Source organism: Anomalospiza imberbis, chromosome 10 (assembly GCF_031753505.1).
Source record: "Anomalospiza imberbis isolate Cuckoo-Finch-1a 21T00152 chromosome 10, ASM3175350v1, whole genome shotgun sequence".
Lineage (NCBI taxonomy): Eukaryota > Metazoa > Chordata > Aves > Passeriformes > Viduidae > Anomalospiza > Anomalospiza imberbis.
The window spans coordinates 3,974,265-3,998,316 of NC_089690.1; the positions used below are offsets into that span (position 1 = coordinate 3,974,265).

The window sequence follows — 24,052 nt, forward strand, 5'->3', positions numbered from 1 at the left end:
GACAGATTTTGCACACGAAACCCTTTCAGCCTGCACATGGAACAGAAGGGACAGTCTGGGAAACGTCACCAATCACTAATCCTGCAGCAGAGCCTCAGCCTGGATGGAGCTGAGCCTTTTCTCAACCATAGGCCTGGGGGTAACACAGTGTTTTCTCAATATTCCTGACATCAAAAGTGGTTTGCATCTCTGAGCACAGGCGAGGGAATTGCACACAGATGTAAAGGCAGGCACACCCCATTGTCCAGTCGGGTCTGGATACAGCACTGCACCCCGCACACGCTTTGAAATTACAACTGAAAGCCAGCATTACATGTTACAACTGAAATCTAAGAGAAGTGAAAAGCAGGAAAGCTTTACTGGTCTTGCAGAGATACAGGCTGAACCTAAAGTAGTCAAAATTAAGTTTGATGGTCTCCAATTAGTCTTCGGAGAAAGGATCCAGCCTACCACACAACTCTTGGCAAGAGCTTCAGCTGATGTAAATCATTGTCTTACCATTGACCTCCAAGAAATGCAATGGTCTAAAATAAGTTCAGGATCCAAACAGCACCTTATAGAGAACATGAACCTTCTCCCCTTACAGTTGCAAAAAAAACTGGGGCAAATCCAAAACGCATTAAAAAAAAAAAAAAGCCTTCATCTCTAGGGCTTAGCCAGCAAACAAAAACAAAACAAAACAAAAAACCCTCACTATTTTTGACAGCCTAAAATGTAAGACTGATTATAAATTCCTTTTAGTCAGAAGCTCAGAGTTACTTCAGCAGGGGCTTTAGCTGCACCAGCAATACAGTGCTTAACTCAACTATACATGCAAAAGGGTCATAACAACAAAACTAGTCAAAAAAGCCTTCTTTACTGTTTATAGCCATTTAACTTATTCATGTTCTTGGGGTTTAATACACACCAGAACTCATTCCACTTAATTCGAACCTAAATAGGAGGTGAGAATACTATTCTCCAAGGGCTGAAACTAAGAAATCAGGTATTTAAAACCTGAGCTTGAGAATATTTGCATAATACGTTTGGCCCAGAAACGAAAGCATTACACTGAGCTTGGCTTTCAGAATTACTCTGTTTCAGTGAAGAAACAGGAAACTTTAAAGTGTTCTTTCAATTTCTTGCTCATTTAAGAAACTATCCATGGTAGATTAGCACCGTATGCCTTTTCCACTGGAAACTGGTCATAGCCCATTGTCTCTCACATCTTTGTTACACATTATCTCACGGTTTTATATCTTTACTTTCATGCTTCTGGTACTGCCAAAGACAAACACTGGGACATAACAAATCATTGGAATAGATTGCTCCCATCACAGGACTGGCAAACTGGATTCTTCATCTGTGAGCAATTTATTCACAGCCATGAACTGTTTTTCTTTCTTTTATGTGGCACTGGCTATGACCTCATACATGTCACAGGAAAGTTCAGCTACCCGTCCCCTCGGCCTCCGGTTTGGCAGACTCTGCCTGCATTTTAACAATTGAACCCAATATTGATCAGTTTGTCACTTTCCTAATACCCGGCATTCTGAGAAGTAGAAAATCTTGACTGACTCCACCATTTAGCTGAGAATGACACAGAGAGGGATTTCCCATTGCTTGTGGTTCAGAAATCCTACCTGTCATAGCTGACTTTGGCAATGATGCTCAAGGGCTCGTGAAAGCACTGGTGCAGAGAGCTTGCTCGCGTGAGCCCATGCCATACCTTCCTGTCCCCAGCACCACTTATCTGGGACTCCAAAGGACAGGAAAGAGGACATGGAAAGGATAAAGACACAGCTCTACCTGAATGCCACCACTCAGTTTGTCCTGCACTGAGACAGCCCCTTCCTCAGCCATCTCTGTTACACCATGGCACTGCTGCTACCCTCAGACATAGCCATGCTCCAGCATGGTGGGACAGGTGACAGAGGTGCATCCACACCTCCTGAGCATCCCCCAAATCTTGCACATGCTCCCTGACTTTGCAGGCCAGAAGCAATGCTGCATCCACCCTGGGCAGGCGTGCTCCCATTCAGATGTCTTCCCCCAACTGTTTAGATTGCAGTCCTGCCTAAAAGACTTCAGCTGTTTTTGAAACAGGGGTAAAAAAAAAAAAAAGAAACCCTAACCCATGTATACACATGGGGTGCAGGAAGAGAAATCACACAAGGAAAGTGATCTGGATGATGATAAGCACATGGCTCACTTGAAGGGGGGCTCCGGGGGTAAAAACTTCAGGCATCTAAATCCCACTGATTTTCCAGGACAGCTGGGTGCCTGACACTCAAACTTCTTAAAAAGCCCATCTCACACAGTCACTGCTGCTGCCCCTGTCCTGCCAAGCAGTATCCCATAAAACCAAGGCTCTGTGTCCCACGGCCAACTCTCCTTCACAAAATAACAGAGTATCTCAGCCAAATAATTTAAGTCACAGCAAGCAATGACCTGCTCTGTGCCTGTCCCAAAGGGCCACCTTCCTCAGCTCCACTTGCCAGCAGTGCCTGCCCACAAGCCAGCACAAGCTGAGCCTTAAACATTCAGCAAGCACAGCTTTACAGATGTTTCATCTTCCCCAGGGACAGTCCAGTTTAATTTCTCTCTCTCAGACTCAAAGGCCTCAGTTATACTTATCTCAGTCATCCTGGCTACGCTTGTTTTTAGCCATATAGGGTCAAACCTGCAGCTGATAAATTGGCCTCTGAAAGCCTGGCAGGGAGACAAGTCCTTTTGCTGGGTCTATTGTGCCTCCTTTGATTTCCAGCAGCCACACCCGATGTCGTCGTTAAACACGGGCTTTCAGTTTGAAAGCTCTGGAAAATATAATACTCCTCTATGCCCCAAAGCTCTAAGTGTGGGTAAAATGGATTACTGAAATAGTCCTTTGCCTGAAACAGCAATGTATTCTAGTAAAAAAAAAAAAAAAAAAATTCAGTCTCAAAATAGACACAGTGTTGAATTATGACTGACCAAGAGATGTGAAGACCATTAAGACATATTTGTGACATTAATGATGGAAGCAGCTCTATTAAAATCAATGTACATGAACCAAGGTTCTGGTCTTAGCTTTCAAAGTGTGTATGACTATTTTTCTTAAAATTTACACCCACATGGATCAGAGGGACTTCCAGCAAAACCATAGCATATTGACTGATACAAAAACTTTGTAAGGTTAGAATTAGACACAGGGATCGTGCTGATAAGCATCATTTTCACAGCGAACTGCAAATTGTCCACAAAGATAGCACTCCAGTTTTGAAATTCAAGATGGCCTCTTTAAACTCCAATAATTATCCCCACCATAAATGGGATGAAATAAAAAATGAGACCCCTGATAAGGGAACAGATGAGATTAGGTTGTGTAGAAGCTTAGATATTAGTCTCCATGAAATTCTTCACCACTATTTTACAATAAAAACATGAGCAAGCTTCAAAGGAAACCCAGGAGTAAAGGTTAATTGCTACTAAAAGGCCAGGGTGGACACCTGCATCTGCACTTTTGTCACAACCTTGCCCACCAGCAGGAAAGAGCCCACGTGGCTGGGGATGTGCCTGATGAGGACGGGAGAGCGACATGCCAAAGCTGCTGCTGCAGCTCCAGGGCCTGGGGTCATTCCAAGACTGAGAGGCCTTCTGTGCATGGTTGGGAGGAGGAGAGGACTTCCTTCCATGAGGATGCTTCTTAGTTCAGCCCAGTTTTCCTCGCCAAGAGCAATTAAGTAAGAGGCAGTGATGACCGAGGCAGAGGTTGAGCTCAGCCCAGTGCTGCTGTCAGAGGCCTCATGCTCGGCGGGGCTGTGCCTGGCTGCAGCTGAAATGCCGCACCACGGCCCCTCATGGTGAGCAGACGTGCTGGCCTGCTGCACTTCTCCGTGTTTCAGGGCAGCATTAAGCTCAAACTTCTCACAAAGTCTTACAGGGATCAAGTCTGCACCCAGATCTCCATGGCCAAAGCCAGTTGTAGCAAACAAACATATTCACAGGGAGTTCTGCTCTTCCTTTCCTCGGGTTATTTGTGCCCAAGGAGATACATTCCCAAAGTGACTACTGACTGATAAGCACTCTAGAACATAAATGCAGATCTCTGCACTTGGATCCGTGCACGTGGCCACCAGTGATTTAATAACAAACTGGATTACTCCAGAGGAAAGAGGCAGGCTGAAAGCAAAGGCATCTAGAGAGCCTAATTCAGAATGCCATCACCTTCTGAGCAGGATAAAGCAAGAGCTGAGATAGATGTCAGAGTGGCTCTTTGTAATGAGAAGAGCCACACAGCTTCCTGCCTTCCGCTTCTCAAAGGTGAGATGACCCCTAGTCCGAAAGATTAGACACCATGAGGACACAGCTCTGTTTGATGGGAGAATTCCATCACATGTCAGGAGCTTTGAGCTCCCCTAGCTGTGTAGACTATGCCTTGCACAAGCCTTCAGCAAGGATGCATTAATGAAGGCTTTTGGATGGTAGGACCAGGTAAATGAATCCCTTCTCCTGCAGGAGGTGAGGGTGGACATAAATGTACCACAAACTCCTAAAACGGATCCTTGAAAGAGAGCAGTGAGCATTTATATTTGTTTGACCTAGTGTCACAATTCAGTGCAGAGGAAATCAGCCTGAAGTATTTGCAGGGATATCTGAAAAGGAGACAGGCATTTCCTGTTGCATACAAATGGACACCTTTATCTGAATTTGTTTGAACAAGTATTAAAGAAAAAAAAACTGTTACAGGCAGAGATTGATTGATTACAAAATATATCCACATCAGTCTAGAACACAGGAGGTCAAGAAAAACAGAAAATTAAGAGAAGAAAGCCCATTAGCTTCAAAAGGAGTTCTTAGCCAGTGGTGAACAAAATGGGAGCCATCTGACTGTCCACAGGAGGTAGGCACAGCTCAGAGGGGGCCAGAGGAGACTTAAAGAGGGATCCTTAGCTTTAAAAACATTTAGAGATTGGGTTACTATCTCCAGGCACAGGAAGGACTCCAGCCAAGGGCTACATTACTCTACTTGAACACTTTATCAGTCAACGTACCTGAAACTGGTTTGTGCCGCTCCCTTTTCACAGAACTGTTCTGTGGAGCTGGACCTATTGATGGTTATTTATTATTATTTGTATTGTAACACAGCCTGGTACCCCCAGGCAGGACCCCATTGTGAAAAGCATTGGGCAGACCTAATCAAGTGAGATTAGATTCTAACCAGACTAGAACTAGTAATTCCCAGTTAGGTGGAAATCTTAAAACATGGGAGAGAAACACTCTTTTACAAATGGCAAGTTCCATTGTACAACAAAAGAGATTACAAGTACGTTTAGAGATAAACACAGCTCTTGAAGCTGTTCTAAATCATTACTTCAATTACCAAGGAAAAATACTTTCACAACCATTAGCCTTCAAACACATGGGGATTTTGCATATTTGTATTACTTGACCCTAACACAAGCATGAGAAAACCAAAGCTGTCCAGAACTCACTTAAAAGTTCCAACCCCAAAAACCACGCTCAAGCAATGAGAGCAAGGGGGACCAAAGCACCCGTGTGGTTGCCCCAGAGGCCAGATTCTGATTTCTCTTACACAGCAGTGAAATCTAAAGTAATTACTTTAGACTTCCACCAAGGAATAAAAGAGATCAGCGTCTGTCCTGGAGTTAACCAAAATTACTCAAATTTCTTCGGATTGACACTAATGTAACAAAATGAGAGGGAAATGTGGTGCCCAGATTTCAGCCTTCCCTTCATGCTCGTGACACTGCTGATCACAGAGGGCTTTCTCCCAGCAAAGCTTCCACACCTCAGCTTTGAGCCACAGCAAGCAAACCCTTCTGCGTGCTGGCAGAAGAGGGAGTTGTAGGAAAAGCTGCACAGACAAAGGCAGGAGAAAAAGGCAGCTCAAGGCAGCCTGAGCACGGCTTTGGGGCTGAAGTACATAAATCACCAGCTTCTCATGGTGCTGCACTGTGGGCAGCAGTATCTGCATGAAATGCAAAGGGAGCTCAGCCAGAGTCACCTCTGGAGCACCCCACGCCAAGGACACCAGGTGGCTTCGGTTTGTGCCTCATGGCAAGGTGCACATCAGTAAGAGCAGAGGAGATTATTCACAATAAAAACCCTCCTTGTGTGGGAAGCAGCTTTTGCTTCTCAAAGCATAGTGTCTGCAGAAAACAACCCTGAAACAAGAGGCTCATACTGGCAGCAGAAGGGAGCTCCTGATGAGCACCAAGCACTCGGGAGATATCTGTCCACAGGCAAGTGAGAAAAGAAGCTGAGCATACTCTAGAGCATCAGGTCTTCAAGAGAGGATAATTTCAGCATTGCCAAGTGTTGGTCCTAGACCAGCAAAGTTATAATATAGTAACCGTGTAGGGACCTGCCCGTGGTCTCTGGCAATTCTCACCATCAGCCCCTACAATAACTAGTAGCATTTGGTGCTCTGTCTAGTGTCATTCATGTCTAATTGAGCAACACAGTCAAAAGCATCTGATGGGGACCAGATGCTGGCTTTTAATTAGGGTCCAGCACTGAGAGACTGTGGGTCAAATTCTACTTTCATTTGCACAGGAGCTGCTCTTCTTGATGTGGGGGGGAAGTTGCACCTGCATAACTGAAAAGTAAAATTTGGCTGCTTGTGTTCCTGTGCACTTTTCCATATAAATTACTGTACTACATGCAGCAACAAAGGTTTATAAATGTTGGCTGGCACGCAGTGAATTTATTTACAAGTTAAGTCTAATTTTTATTTATAGTTCCAGTACAATCATCTCTGGTAAAAATATTTATGTTATCTGTACTTCTGGTCTGTTAGAGCCAACTGCAATCATAAACACGGCTGAAAAATTATTCGCAGTTAGCAGGGTTTAAACTACCCATTATATCACTAGCTAGTGCCAATAAACTTTGGTGCTGGTTGATAAAGTTTCCTCAATGGAATAAATATATATTTGACTTTCAAAACCTTTCCTGGGTTACACAGAGTGGGGGGTAAGAGGAGAGGGAAATGCCAGCTGCAGGATTTGATATACTGAGAGCCAGATCTGCAGCTAGCAAGGAGTCTGGAGAGATCCACAGGGGCTGGGAGGCAGCCTAAAGCATGCTGAAACTCTAACTAATGGCTTAAATTTGTATCTTGGTAAGATATTTCAACTGAGGGGAGCTGCAGCAGCTAACACTCACTAATATCCTTCGTGACTCTATATATGGAGTAGACCCAAGGGGGAAAAAAAAAAAAATCTGTCTTGAAATTTTTAGCCCTGAGTACTGGTCACTGCTAAGGCAGGAAAAATGGATTAAAGGAACCAGCTTTTGTTCATTGTTTGATTGCCATAATGGTAAACATGACATATATTCTCACACTGACATGGCACAAGAAGCCAACCAGCTCAGGACAAAACTAAGGACAAGAAGGTTAAACGTGAATTAGTGAGACCAGCCACTTATACACAGAAAATACCAATTAGGAACAAAATGTAACTAAATCTGTATCAGCTGGGGTAAGATAGAAAAGGTAATGCACTTTAACAGTCGCTGCCACAGTGAAAAACTATTGCTGTAAAAGAACATTTTTAAATCTAAACAATTACTTAAATCTACAGTATTACAATCAACACAAATGAAACTTTATCTCAATGTAATAAATCAGTGTAATTGAACTTCTTTTTACTCATTAGTAGACCTTTACTGTTTTAAACTGAGATGTGTCACAAAGTAGCACTGGAAATCACATGCCTCTTTCCAACAGAAAGCAGTAATAAAAGATGACTATTCTACCAAATTATAATGAAGACAGATAACAGAGTGAATTATAAAACAAAGGTTATAGATAGAGACTGAGCCTTGTAGAGGTAATGACTTTTAATTGGATTGAGTTTATCATATTTTCAGAGGTACAGCACAACCAGAAGAAAGGATTAGAATTATTTCCACATTTCATTATTTGGCATAATGAGAAAACAGAGGGAGGTCCACATCCCTGATGTGTTTGGTAAGCCACAGGAGATGTTGAACATGTCAGTATCTGGTAGAGTACGGTCCTGAGACACAAATGCATTTGCTCCCTTATAATGCGGCAAAGTGTAATCACTTGAAAAAAAGTGAAAAAAGAAAGGGGAAAAAAGGCCAGGCCATGAAGTTTTGTTTCAAAAGCACATTATGATTAAAAAGGAATTTAACCCCTTCCTGCCAGCAGGAACTTCAGCACTAGCCTGCAAACACCCATCCATCTGCTTTGAGGAGCTGAGCAATTCCCACTCTAAGCACCAAGAGCTTAAAAAGAAGGAACCAGTGGCAGCTCAGTGAACACATCATCTCTCTCACACCACCAGAGCAAAAATACCCTGGGGAAGACACTGGGGAGGGGACCTGCACTGCCCGAATCCCAAAGAGACTGCACTCCACCTGGGAAGAGTAGGGAACAGAGACCAGTGAGGAGAAGGCAGCTCAGAATATCCTGAGCTGGAAGGGACCTACAAGGGTCATCAAGTCCAATCTCTGGCCTTACACAGGACATTCCCAAAATGCTGGGGATAAAACAGCAAGAGCTGAGAGATTATCAGATTAGGATGTAGCTGCTCCTGAGCTATACCCAAATATTCCCAGGAGGGAAGGACTTTTGGGGAGCTGCTTTTGGAAAACTGAGCTGCTGTAGAGCAGAGGTTCACACCAGCAGCCAGACAGCTTTTTAATTATGCAATTACAGTGAAAGAGCATTAATTATACTCGAGTGACACTGTGATACACTGTAGTTAAGTCCTTGAAGCACTAACAGAAGTACTCATAACAAATACACTAATCAGGAAAAGTATCGGGTAATTAATCCTACAATACTGTCCACTTCAGAAACTCAAGGTCTGGCACGACTGGCTTCCAGCATTTGTTTCCGAGGAGATACAAGGCCACAATTTTTCCTGCAAGAGACTCCTCAGCAGAAGGTCACCCAGAAACATGCAGGATGTACTTAGCTGATTGGAAAATCACGAATCTCAAGAGCAACTTTACTTCGTATCAGGTGTATTCTGCAGCGTTGTGGGGCATCAGTATGTTTATATCCACTATGGTTTTTGTTTTTTACCAAAAAAACCCTTTGGGACAGTTTTATTTCATCACACATGCATAGACATTTATTCCTGTATGACAGAGCTGTTTTGGGTGGGATTACTGTAAAACTTGAATGAATTTTTTTCCTGCTTGTCTCCAAGAAACCCAGGGACATGGCTGGCACACTTTGACAGGTTCTTCTCATTGATATATCACTCAAAAAAAAACCTATACATTCTCAGAGAGCAATAACCTTTGTTTCACTTTTTTCCAGATCAAAAAAAAAAAGCATTCAGAACTTTATTTATCTGCATTATCTCCACCAATTTGTTTCAGACCCTGCTCATTCCTCAAAGCAATTCCACAATTTTTCTGACATAATTCTACCTGTGCCAGCCACATATTCTAAATAAACACTAATTAACTTTTAATCTCAACAAAATATTCAAGGCTGATGAAATGTATTTATGTTTCCTGCCCCATTTCAGAAGACTGGTCTGTCCCAAGGAACAGGATTTATCTTAATGCCAGTGGGACTTTTTTCTGAGTTTACAAAAATGTTCATTTCACTAGTGATGCAGATAAGGTTTGCCCATGGAACTGACACCATTTACTGCAGGCATCCAAGCACAACTGGGAAAAAACTACCTGCTGCCCTACAGCAGGCCCCAAACTCCATGGTAGGATGACTTTAAACAAGCATGGAGGAAAAAGGGAACTACACCCCTTAAGTACAGCTAAATTCTCAGTTACCTTTCTAATATAGGTTATTTTTCTAAAGAAGCGTGTCATACATGAGTGCGAGGAGCTACAAGAACCTGTAGCAATTATTTTTCTTGGCCTTTGTATAAGAGGACAAGGGGAAACACCCGGGGTTTGCAGCCAAGACATCTGCACAAAGATAAAATGGGGGCCCAGCTCCTTCATCATCACAGGCTTCATGTGCTTCAGCTCAGCTTAAGATGCTGCATTGCCTCAATGCCAGTGGCCACAGCTCCCCCCACCATGCCCTGTCCGTATCCTCTGCTGTAGAAAGGTGCTTGCAAAACAGAAGTTAGCTTTCCCCTGAAAATCCTTCATTTCCTCTCCACTCTTCCCCTTCCCTTTTCTCAGAGATGTTTCATTTTCTTTCCCATGTTATTACCAAAACTTCACAAAAAAGGAAAACATTCAGAAAAGTTAAAAGAAAAAAAAATCCAAACCCCAAATATTAGAGCTCTGAGTTTTGCTGAGCAATCAGGAGACTTGTTTTAAAAGGAAAAGTGTTTGCAGAATCTGGCAAATCTAGGATGCTGTCACCTCTTTCCTATAAAATTGTTCTTCATGTAATTTGGAAACACCTCCAAGGGTGTTTGTCTGGGTGTACTTTTACCTAGCACATCTCTGAAGGATGAGTTCTCTGTGGTTCAGTGCTTGGAGGTTTTTAACACTACCCAAGAGCTTTCCACTCTTGCCTCTCTCCCATGGTGGTGGTCCACAGCCGATGCTGGGAGGTGCCTGTTCTCTCTTTAACACGTTTTCCACCTCAGCCAAAAGCTCTTTGCTACTCCCTTCACTTGGACAACAGAGCAGCTCCTCCCTCTGTTCAGCCCTTTTCCCTCCTCTTTGGAGGAAAATGAGCAAAATGGATTCCATCCATCTGCATTGCTGAACTCACAGGGGAAACTTCTTCTGGAGCTCTCAAGGACCAAGAGACTGCCCATGTCTCATGTTTGGAGATCTCCATGCAAGCCAAAGCTCCACAGACACAGAAACCACTGGGAAGATTTTGGCCAGCAAAGCCCAGAGTTTTCCAAGACCAGCTAGACAGAAAGAGATCAAGAAGATATTTCAGCACATGCAGGACTAACAGGAAGGACCCCCTGGGCTCTCACCTCCCTGGGCCATCAAACCACAGGGTCTTTGCTTATACTGGGAGCGGGTAGCTCTGACACTGCACACTCAGTTGCTTTTGCAAACTTATCCAGTAACAAATTCCCCTATTCCCTCTTGGGTTTCCCATTTCTTCCACGGGATCATATTATCTCATTTGCCTCAGATGAGCTCCATGGTGGACAGCTCATCACTCCCCAGTGCTTTGGAGATGCAAAGCAGGACAGTATGGAAATGCCAAGTGTTCCCGTAGCACCAGCAGCCTGTTGGAGGGAGGGAGGAGTGACAGTCCTTATTCTGATCACATCCCCCCTCCAAAATCAACAGTGACACCAGTGTGAAACCAGAACGAGACCCCCGCTGTGAAACAGTTAACATCAGTTAGATCTATTTTGACTTTTTAAAAAAAGGGGGAAAAGACTGGGACTACAGTTTATTTTGCATGGCTTCCTGGTCAAAGCCTCAAATGTTTTGTAGATATTTATTAATATATATTAACTGTAAAGAAAGTTAACTGCTAATGTAATTTATTCCCCCCTTTGTTCCATACACCTTGTATTGCTTTCTCTGAAGCTGTTGATCTTGGAGAATCAGAGGGGTCCTGGGGAGCTGCTAACAGAGAGCAATAAATCAGCACTCTGAAAGCTTCTGGTTCATCCCAATAACTTGGAAGAAAATTTGAAAAATAATCTCTTTTTTTCTTTTTTTTTTTCCTTTCCAAACTGGCAATCTTCACAAGCTCTATTGTTTTCACATGCAGGCTGATATATGACAGCTTAAATAAATACATAGTTCTTAATGGAGTAAATTCAGCCTTCATGTAATTGGATGCCATGCCATTAGAGACCTTGGCCCAGGCAGTGCTCTCCATCCCCAAGGATCCCACAGGACTGAAACTAACAGGAGGTTGTTATATACTTGATTTCTACCTATTATGTCACTGTGGACTAATCCTCTGTTATAAAGAGTACTTAACTTTATATCTATTTATGTTTACGGACGTGGATTTAAGTACTGTTTATAACGACAAGGATGTATATATACAACATGTATATGTAATATAATATATATATAAACACGGAGACACGTCCTAAATCATAGAAGTGGTAGAGTCCTTGAGCAAAAATGGCTTGAGAAGCTGAGGGTTTTTTATGTCAGGAAAATAATGTGGCTTTTCCTGAAATTGTTCTGAAAGTGACTTGAATTCCTTCTGTCCAAATTAGATCCAAAAATGCTCTGAAATTTTCAGGCTAGACCATTACACTTCACAAAGCCATAAGTGGTCATACAAGAGATACCCCTCCCTGCAGCACCAGTGTCTCTACCAGGAAAGAGAGAGTTGCAGTGATACAATTTGCTGCCCACAGAAGACACTTCCAGGGTAAGGAAGTGGAAGGAACAAATTGCATTTCAATGTTTTCCCTGGAAAGCTCATTAGAAATTCAAGTCAAATAAAAGCAGCGGTTCCTATGGAGCACTTTGCAAAGCAAGCATCAAACTGGTATTTAGCTGACCTCTTCCACACTCTGGTGAACCTCAGTTCACCAAGTTTGGTAGGGCCATGCATAACTCCAAGGGCATCAGAGGAAAAAATAATATCCAAGCACTGTCATGAGAAGGTGTTGAAAGAGCTCTCAGAGCACATCCATGTCTCCATCTCACCGACCACAGCCGTGGAGGTGAACAGAACCTACCCGTGGTCACAAAACAAATCAGTGGCTTGTTTGGAAAATGAGCAATTTATCTGGACTTGGCATGCCTTGGTCTCTGCAGAGACCAGAGACAGAGCTGCAGTTCATGTACAGACCACAACCCATATGGGAAAAGCTGGAGATGAACAAACTGAGCCTTCCAAGGACTCTAAAGCAAAGACTGAAATGCGGTGAGCCTTGCACAAAAAGCCATGTTGGGTATGGAGGGAAGTTGCATTGTAGTGAGGGCTGTGGGCTATGGAAAGCTCAGCTGGAGGAGGGGAAATTCAGGGCCAAGCACCAGGAGGAGCCTGGCTGTGGGATTCCTTCCCAAGGAACTCTGCTCAGAACTGGCTGTGCCCCCATCACACCTCATCATCCCACTTTTGTTGAAGCCAACACCACTCCTCCCCAAAATCAGTGCAAGCACCAGAACCTCACTTGTTCACCAAGCCTGTAGGAGCACAACTGATGGACCAAAACTTGGGCAATGCTTCCGAAAATAAAAAGAACCCGAACCAAGTTCTGCAGGGACTGAAAGGAGCTTTGGTCTCTTAGAAAGTGCCTGCAGAAAGAACATCTCCAGGGCTGAGACCACCAGAGATGCTGCCCAGTTCCCAGACTGGGCTGACAGACTCTCACCAGGCTGTAGAGCCCACTTCCATCCCCTGCTGCTCACCGGGGACTTCATCTCAGGATTAATCTCGTGTTGTCTCACCAGAGGCCAAAACCCCAACACCTATGCACTCAGAGGGGATTTTGCAGGAGGAAAAGGGCTCAGTGTGCTTTTTGTCCAGGTATTTTAGGTGAGAGAGATAGACCAAATAAATACCATTTGTTGCTTAAAGTGCAAATCCCAGCAACTACTTTGAACGGGAGCATTTGGTAGTTGACACATCTACGGATGTTTTAAATCATAAGGGCATCCACTCCATTTTAGTTTTAATGTGTTTGTGTGTGAAGTTCTTTGTCATTCCAGCCCACCTGTCTCAGGGCACAGAAATCAAAAACAGGAGTAATTCTCAAATTTCACCTCAATTTAATCCATCACAGAAAGCAGACTGGTTTTGCACTGTATTAAAAAAAAAAAAGAAAAAAAAAAACCCACCAGGACATTTAAACAAAGTGACACGGATCATCAGCAGATCAACTGAAAATGACAGCTCAATCAAACAAATGTATGTTGAGAATTTCCACAGGGCAGCTCTAGCTGCAGCCAAACCAAATTTGTTTAGTATACATAAGTTAGCTGCTTAGAAACATTCAGTATGCTGCTAGCCAGATGATGACTTTCCCAGATAAACATCTATTTAACCAAATATCCCCCCACCCATGGAAGTGCTGGCAGAGTTTTGATGGATTCTAGTCTCTTAAAAATCTGATTTTGCTCTGGTGGCAGGCTGGTACCAAACCCACCCACGTGGCCCCTATTTAAAATAACTAAACACTGCTCTAAAATAAATGTTATAACCACCAAAAGGTAGGCAAAATTCTATAATCCTCACAGAGTGCTTCTGGCTGCCAATAAATTCACAAAGTGGCACGAGGATGAAATACAAATTATGAACTTGGGAAACGCCAGAGAAAACTGCACATCCTGTGTCGTAGATCAAATATACAGAGAGGAGGGGGTTTGTCTGATTCCTCTTTTAAAGCAAGATATTCCTCTTGAAATCAATGAAAAGTCTCCTATTGATTCCAGAAATGCCACATAAATCTCTCGCTGAGGAAATATATTGATAAGAGCTCCCCTCTGTGATTCTGCCCTGCTTTAGAGCAGATTTTCTATGGTGTCATTTAGTAACAGTCAAAAAAAGTAGTTTTGAAGATGAGAAAGTAATTTGGCAAATTTATTTTAAAGGTCATTAAAATAGACAAGAAGTTTCATCCAGATTCAGATGCTCGAGCAAAAGAGGTTTCAGTTCAGACAACAGCAGAGCTCTGGGCAAAAGTCAAGGCATTGGATTTCAGCCAGCCTAGAAGGATTTGGTCCATAGCTACTGAAATTAGTAGCCAAAAGCTCATCTGATGTGAAACAGCCAGATTTTATTCATGGTGGGCATTTTAGGGACCAGTGGTGCACTTGCTGTTCACCCAGCACATATACTCATGTGTTTAAGGGGTGACTGTCCAACTATCTAATTCCAAAATGATTAAGAGACGGAGAATGACTGGCTAACACAATGATTTGTAATACAAATTATAATTTTGGTGAAAGCCTATATTTAAACATTTTTTGGATTTTTTTTTAAACTTCTGATTTCTTAAAATAAATGACTCAAAAATAAAACTACTAGGCAACACATATCCGCTCTTCAAAGTTCTGTCAAACAAGAGAGTTCCTATAAAGCACATATTCTGATGGACATCTGCTTGCTATTTAATATCCACAAAGAGAGTATTTACAAAAAAAATATAAATATATAAATGCTACAAATTAGGAGGCCTGTGATGCTGGAGCATCCCAAGGAGCAGTGTTTACACAATGATCAGAGGGATGTGGGATGGCAACGGAGAGAATAGATGCTTACAGATATGTCACAGCTTATTTCCTGGGGGAGAAAAAATGCACCAAAAGGTCATTGTATGTGATGTAACCACCCTAAATAACTAGTACCCAACCTGGAGGTTGCCTGAAAAGCCAAAATCAGCCGCTGTGCGCCAGCAACAAGAGATGTATCATTGAAGGCTCTCATTGCAGAAGAGGAGACCGAGGTGCCCCTGTTGGAATTCAGAAATCCCAGTGTCCTGTTCCCATCATCAGTGTCAGAGATCCACAGACCCCGTGAGATGAATAAAAGGAAGAAGTTTAAAGTGTCAGAGTCTGATGGGACTGGGGGAGAAAGAAAATTCCTGAAGTACCCACATGGTGGGAAGAGTTTGCTGTACACAGAAATGCTCACTGTTGAACACTGTAGGATTTCCTTTAAAAGTATCTGTTTGGGGGGAGTTTAACTCATGAGTTTTGAGTGCATAATTGTGCTTTTGCCAAAATTTGTACATTGACCTATTGCTAGGGAAGAAAACCATGGGAAAGCAAGGATGAAGGATGACAAAACTCAAAGTACTAACCCCCAGAAGGGTTCCTGCTGGATATTGGTTTTTTCAAATGCTGTTTCTCAAAGTGCAAAAGAGCCACCTGATGATACAGTACAAAAATCACAGAAATCAAAGTTCATATTATTTTGAGTGGAACAAGATTATTTTTAATCTTTTCCCCTTCCGCTGCCCCGATCATAACACAAGAAAAGGTGAAGTTGTCCATGCAACTAGAAAACAAACAAGATGCAAACTCCCAAATTAACACTTGGAAGAGAAGTAACTGTAAAAATAAATATAAAAATGAGTTTAGACAAATTAACCTGATCCACCCAGAGCAGCAACAAACAAAAAAAAAAAAAAAAAAAAAAACCCAAAACACAAAATTAAACATTCCCTGAAACTCTTCCAAAACAACAAGAGGAAATGGTACATTTTCCTTTATTTTAGCAGCATGACTGCTTTCAAATTTTACGTCTAGAGATCCAAACCAGCTCAGATGAAATCCATGTAACTCTGAATATTATCATCCTTTTTTCTCTAATCCCAACAAGCTACACAGAAAATACAACTCCAGACTAGTCGAGTTACTGTGTACTCCACTGGCAAACACATCAAGAAGGGCGGTGCAGATTATCACTGGTAGTGGGGAAACCAAGATCAAACCATAAATCCTTCATGCCTATTGACAAGAGGTTTGTCACTTAAATCTAATTTTTATTCTTGTGAGTAAAGCTATTTTATTATTAGAGAGTTAAACACACAAGCTCAAGGAGACAAACAGAGCATACAAGCCAAAAAGACACCTTGGTCACACTGCTCCCTGAAGGGAACATGTCCAGAACCTACTTAATAAATGTATGGGTAAATCTATTTCCTTTTCTCCCACTGGCCTGGCTCCCTAAGGTGCAGAGCACCCACCCTGCACATGGCAGGAATGCAGAAATCCACGCAGCTGCCTCAAAGTGCACAACCAAACCAGCAAACCTCTTGTCATTTTCCCAGATTATTAGGAACCATCAGTAGCATTTACAGCCCTGATTCAGGGCTAATTTAACCCAGGCCAGACTAGACCTGAATCAGCTCACAGTGTGTATTGAGAAGCTTAATGCAAACATAGATGATTGTAGAAGTTAACGTAGATAAGAGCTAGAAGCAAGAAACTCAGCTTCTTAACCATGACCAACACAAGGAGATCTGCAGAAATCAAAGCACAGGATGCACTATGGTTTCCACTGCATTCCTCAGCCTCAGAGATCTGCCAATATTTTGCACGTAAGCACACAGACCTTCAAAAGAGCCGGGTTTGTCCCAAGAAAGTACAAAACAATCACTACAAAGGCAAGCAATGAAAAATCCTCCTCCTGAAAAAACATGCCGTAAAAATGAAGTATAAATCATGGAACCCAAATGAAAACAACCACTCCCCCACCCCAAAATTGCCCAAATAATGGGATGAGGAAGTTTTCTCTGATGAGATTAAATACTGCAAAGCTCTTTCCAAGTCCAGTAACAAACTACTTTAGAAGCAGTGGCAGAAAGCAACACAACAACACTGAGCAATGCAGGGCAACACAGAGCCAAAGTAAGGATTGATCCAGAGCCCTGGGAAAAAAGCTTTGCTTTCCCTCAAAATGCATGGAAAAGGCTTCTCACAAGTGTGCCACCTTGCCTAACTCCACTCTCAGGGGTTTGCTGCTCAGGTCAGTGGAAGAAAAATGAAGCTAACAAATGTTTTTGAAAACGCCAGTTCTTGAAAGCAAACTTATTACGCTGAGGCCTGAGCACCATCAAGCACAAAACTCTGGCATCGCAGCTCGAGACAAAATGCCAGACCTTCACACAAAGCACCTCTCCAAGATTATTTCCCCAACTCAGCAGAGAATACAGCGAAATAGGTCATATATCACAGGAGCAAAGCAATGCCATGCTCAGCAATGAAATTCCTTGGGACAAAGGGTCTCCACATTTATTCTACCCCACCATCTCTCCACATATCTCAATCTCACAGGAGGTCAGCTTCCTACGCCTCAGCCTGCCATGTTCAGCCTGGAGTGCAAAAAGTCTGGCAGCAACAGAAATGAGAGGGAAGATGTTAAAATTAGTCTTCACTGTCTTTTGCCTAGTTTTCATCCTTTAGAGCATTCCTTTTCAAGGATACGAAATCCAAAAAAATGGGCAGATTCCTATGATTTGTAACAAAAGGGGTTACAAACGTAGACACCAGACCAGGAAATCCATACCTCCTGTTATACACCCACCAAAAGCAGTGGCCTCTTGGTGACCTGCTCCACCAGGACACGGGGGCACCAACATAGTGTTTGGAGGCACCTTTCACACAGCTCTGTCAATGTGGAGTCCTCACTCCATCACTCCCGTGGAGAGGTCCTCCTTTTTACCCTCTCCTTACTAGAAAGCTCATTTCTGGCCTCAGAATATTCATGGACACTTTATTGCCCATTTGTACTTGTTCCAGCACTGTCCTTTAGCTTAAATGGTTTGCTGGGAGTGTTTGTCACCTTCAGTATCAGACATAACCTCTATCAGCCTTCATTTTCCTCTGCTGCACAAGCCAAGCTTTTTAGCCCAGTCTTGTATTCAATTATCAATCATCAGCTGTTCAATTAGAGACGGTGCAAGTCTAAGACCCAGGAGCCTCAGGAAGAGAAATATCCCAGCCACTGTCACAGAGACAACACCAGGTTGTGTCAGGAGCAAGTATACAATGAATCCATAAATCAGGAGAGGAAACAGGGGCAAGAGGAGAATTGAAAGCAGCATCTCCCCTTTCAGTGGTTTAATGTGACTTCTTCTCACTTTGCTGCAGAAATCACATCCAGGACAAGTTGCTTTCAGGAAGCAATTACAGGGAAGCAGCAGTGCAGAAGATGGATCTATTTCTCAACTCTTCCACATGTCACTTCTCAAAGAAGGAGCTGGTCATGGGGCTCACAACTTCAAATCTAAATATTTCCAGAGGAAAACATCCCTAGATGTGAATATTATCTACTGGCCACGCAGGATCTGCAGTTATACAAACCACTTGGAAGCATTTTATGGACCAACCCAAAGAACATCAATTAAATTCTGATCTCTCTACTGTTAAAGGCAAACTACTGATTGATTACACAGGGCAAGATGTCATCTGTGCTCTCTGTTGCACTATTACCAGGTCTTCCATACAAATTTCATGTGCCCATGCATGTAGAGGACAAGAAATATGGGCAAAAGCTGTAAAATGCAAATACAGGAACTTGACCTAATGCTTTCAATATTTTTATTTAACCTAAATATCTTTGAAAATTAATCATAACTGAAGATATTTTCAGCAATATTTCTTTTTAGTTCTGAATGCAGGTAACGCCATCATATAAATATAGACCTGTGTGTCTCAGGGCAGAGAGGAACCTTTCATTACAAAGGCCTTTCTTGGAAGAAACTAGATCTTACTAATATTAAAAAAAAAAAGCTATTTTAGGATGTAGCTCACTTCCATAAAAAGTTTCCAGCAATTTATTTTCATTCGAGTATGGAAAAAAAAACCACCCAAACTCTGAAACCTAAGACGCTTCTGTACAAAATAAGTAACATCTTACAGCCAGCTGCAATGATCATGCATTCATTCAAGTCAAGAAAAATATGCCCTAAAGAAGCAAAAACTCCTTTCAATTAAAGTGTACACCAGTATCATTTTATTTGTTGGAAGTGTACAGATGTGAATCTGCAGCAGGTGCACGTGACTATTTCTAACACACACTAAGAATGGGTAAAGCCATTTTAACTCCTTGCTGTATTCCCTGTGCCTTTGCTTCCCATCTGGGAGAGGAGGAGTTTGTGCCTACCCACATCCCTCAGAGGGCAAATCCAACCCTTTTCTACTAATAGATGCTGAGGTTAACACGAAGCAATTCAAAGCTTCTCATTAATTACTGCTGATTGTCATGGCAATCTCCTTTCCCCTGTTTTACATCATGAGCAAATGATTTTTTTTTTCATTGCAGAAGAGGTAAGAAGAGAGATGCTTGGGAAAACATAATTAGCTCTGCTAATTAGTGTGATCTGATTTGAATATTTCTATTTGCTTTTGTAATTGAAAAAAAAAAAGGCAGCTCAGTGAAGTCATCTCCACATTCTAAATATGCAGTTCATAAATTAAAATGACTAGGATGCAAACCTGTTTCTCCATTAAAAAAAAAAAGCCATCTCTGATAGCAGAACATCCCCAGGGCAATGCTGCCCACAAGCCAAGCGGGAAGAGTCCTCTCTCCCAGTGGGAAAGCTGGGAGGACACTGCCATGTCAAACCTCCACAACCCAACTTTAAAGCACTAATAACCTAAAATTAGATTTATTTTTTTCTAAGTTAAGTTGTGTCTGGTCCCTTTGCCTTTCATCAGCAATTAGGTCCTTTTGCATTGGCATCTCTGAGTCTCATCACTGCTGTTCCCCTGCCAGTGGTGGATTCAGAGCAGTACAAGGCAGCTTTTAGGAAGGGTGGAGGACTCGTGCAGAATCTGTCCTAGAGCTGTGTCAGAGCTAGTTTTACTGACTTTAATTGCAAGCTGCTGAAGAATTCCTTAAACCTATTCAACCCTCAGAATTGGAGGTTTGAATAGATTAACTGGGTGGGTTTTATCTCCATTGAATCCTTCAGGGATGAACAAGTTTTCCTCTTGATGAGAAAATTGAATGAAACATTCCTGTGCACATAGAGCATGCCATGGTAGCAATTTCCTTAAAGCTTTGGATTTGGCTGAAAAATCCAAGCACTGAAACACCTACTACAGTTTCTGTGACTAGAAAGGGGATTCTCAGAACTGTTGAAGAAGTATAAATAAAAACACATTCATTTATCCAACACCCCAGCTACTACTGGGGCTGCTGTGCAACCAGAAGAGCCAAGCACGTTGTTACACACCACCAAGGCTCACAAGCCCATGGTGTTAGATTTGCACAAACTGGGTGAATAAAAACAGGTAATGATTTATTCAACCTGTTTCTGTTTCACATAATAGCCTGAGCAGATTATGATATTCTTTTACATGCTCCCAAATCCAAATACGCTTCTGGATATTTTTAAAGTCACGACTGACTGGAAATATTTGTGATTTTAGCTGTTTTGTTTAGCAACGAGCAGTCAGAGCTTGCTTCTACCCCCCGACCCAACGAGCCCCCAAACATTTCCAGCCCAGGCTCATGCAGATGTGAAATTAATGTTCACCTTCTGCTGGTAACTCTTACCAGCAAAATAATAAATTCAGTTAATAACGGAAAAGAGTATTCATGGTGCTTTCTTGACAGTGCTCATTCACCTCTGCACTTGTTATGGTAAAACAGAGTATTTGACACTGCTCACTTTTGGCAAGGCTCCACCATTCAGACAGTGCTGCAGCCGCAGGCTGGAACAGATCCTGGGCAGTAAAAAAATAAAAAAAAAAAACCAACCAACATCAAATTGTAAAACACAAATGTTTTCCTGATGGAGCAGGGGCTTTCTAGGAGGCTGCAGCCCATCTCCAGGTAGGCTCCCATGCCCTGGAGGTGATGTTTCTGTACAATAGCTGTGGCCACTGCACAGAAACACCTTCTCCTGCACAGGGTGAAAGCCTTTGGTTGTTCTTCTAAACAGGACACAATATGGAACGTGACTGGGGAGTTTTCTCCATAAACAAACCAAACCTCTTTCCTTACAGAGCTGCCTTTCTTCTCCCAAGACCCTCTAAAAGCTTGGAGTCTCCTTGAATCTATTAGAAATCTTTCCTGGAGAGAGGAACCAGACATTTTAAATGAACCTTGACTTAGAAGCCCCCTTGTACCTGCAAATATCCCACAGATTCCAGAGGCATTTTATGCCCTGCCTATTTACCTGTCATGCTAGCTCTCACCCTATGATTCATTTATTTTTAATGCTTTCAGCAGTTTTTAACTGATACTTTTCAAGGTGTTAGGGTATCCCCCCTGCAGTACTTTTGGATTTGCTTGCAGAACTAATACACTGTGGAAACATACAGAGAATGTTGTTAAGATGCTTTGAGAAAACTTTCTAAAAGAAAGCTGTCCCCATTCCCTGCATACACAGAGCTATGTGTGAAGGACTAATAACTCAGACCAGGCTCTCAAACAAGCCTGGTGAGCACAGTAGGAGGCCAAGTCCTGACCCAGGCCATCTAGAGGGGTCTTTGACCTGTGCCCTCCACACAGGGCAAACACAGAGTCCCTCACAGCATGGTCTGGATGTTCTTTAAAACCATGAAGAGTGAAGATTCCCCATCTCTGTGTGTCCCAGTGCTTGCTCACACATAGGACCCTTTTCTTCCCTACACCCAGCTCCAGGTTTCTAAAATATTGCTTGCACCAGGGGTGTAAAATTGGTAGTTTGGGTGTATGTGGCAAGTAAGGGGGATAAAAACTCACTATTGCCCACACTCTGTTTGATCCAGCCCTGGTTCTCCCAACCAGGGATCCCACCAGGTCCTAGCAGAAAGAATTGTTCCCCAGTTGGTCCTTTCCCTGCTTCTATCTACAGAAAAAACCTTGACACTGTAGAAGAGCTTGTTCTTAAACTTTACAGGATTTTTCATGCTCCAGAAAAATAATTCTTTTTGAACAGTAAAGATCTACCAGGAAAGAGAGAAATCCCCAAACAGAAAGCTACTGGAACTTATCCTCATCTCAATTAATATCTGACAATATTGTAGCCACTCTGCAGGGCTCATTCTGGCACAGCAGTGCCAAAATATTCCCCAAAGTCCCAGGCAACTCCAGAATTGCCTCTGAACAGTGCACTGCCAGGCTGGCTCCATCAGCACTCTGCCGGAGCAGCTGGCATGAAGTGGGCTTGTCTCTCTCCAAAAAAGCTACCACCACGTTTTCTGGTTTTCCTTTTGGTAATACAGTATTAAGAGCAAGAACCCCATCAAAGAAAACATTAAAAATATGACTCAATATTCAAACACCTGCACATTCTTAATTATCCGAGTGGCTCCCTCCATCAAAAATATTCATTATTTGCTGCATTTCTTAAATAACGGGGAAAGTCAGCGCTGCATTTCCCAATAATGTATGCCCACAACTCTATTTTCCCCATCTGCTATGCTTGCCTAAGACTGGTCATTTGTTACCTGCTAGTTCCAATTGATTTCCTTTTGCCTCTGCTTTCCCTTGCCATGAGTGCAGGGAACAAACAGCACGATTTATACCAGCCATCCAGTACCAATCATTAGATAACAAGGCCCTTTACTGAAAGCATTTAGAGTAAAACAATACTTTAGGTTTACCTTTGCTTTCACTTCCTTCTTTATTACTCCAGGTTCAAAATAAGGCCAAAGAAGTTCCCCTTACATGGAAGATTAGACAATCATCCAATATAAATCCTTTACATCCTATACAATGTACAGGGCTCAGATTCTACTGCAACTGATTAAATTTCTTTTTTCAGTTGTTTTCATGAGATTCTCAGGCCTCCTTTTATGCCCATTTGCCACCTATTGATTCGGATGTGGAGAGCACAGCTCCATTTTTGGTGGTTTTTACCCACAGAATCCCAGGCATGGATGACTGCTGGGCTTCAGCTCATCAAGCCTGATGGAAAAGCAGAGACAGGGATTGGGGAAGACCTACTGGTTTCCCTCCTTGGCTTCTCCCACCTCAAACCAATTAGGAAGCAAGTGAAGTGACTTTGCACTGAGCCTGGTTTCATCCTCCTTTCCTCTGCAGAGAGAGCTGGGATAGAAGAAACTAAATATGAGAAACTAAGCCAAAGAACATAAAAATCAACAAAAAAATCAAAAATTCAAACCTGCCAGGTGTGCACTGAGGCTCTTTCGGGTGACTTGGTTCATCACAAGGAGCTAATGCTGCATGGCTGGACAAAATGCTGTCCTAATGTAACGCCCTTCCCATACTAATAATTGCTGTGTGCATATATAATGTATTCATATCCAACCTTTGACAGAGTCAGAACTTTCCACTGAAAATACATTTTTAATTTTTTTCTAAAGGCAGATCGTGTTCTGGTAAAACTTGAATAATGTTATTCCAGCAATGGCTGTTCTACCTGCTTGAAATTCAGCATTAAGGGGAGTGGTTGGTATTCAGCCACCTGAGGTGATAGGAGTTGTTCAGGTGTTTCAAGAGAGAGGCTGTCTGGAGGATTGCTGTCTCCTCTCACCCCAGCCATTACCAGAAGCAGAGGGTGATGTAGAGAGAGCCACACTCTTCTGTACACACGCCTGAAACTGCAGAAGCAGCAACGCCCAGAAAACTGAAACCTTTTAGGTCAAGGCTGCCAAACAGACTGGTTCCCTCTGTGACACTGAACGTGCCGTCTCCATTACCTAATTCTTCTGGAAGTTCAGGGGAAAAAAACGTCTCCCAGTGGAAACTCCTGACTCCCGAGCACTTTGGCAAATCTGGATCTTATTTAGGTGCCTAATTCAGGGC

General features: G+C 42.6%; 1 protein-coding gene across 6 annotated transcripts in view; it reads right to left on the reverse strand.

Annotated features, from left to right (window-relative positions):
- MECOM (MDS1 and EVI1 complex locus) overlaps positions 1 to 24,052 on the reverse strand; it is a 329,394-nt gene that overhangs the window by 184,231 nt on the left and 121,111 nt on the right. The window lies entirely within an intron of this gene.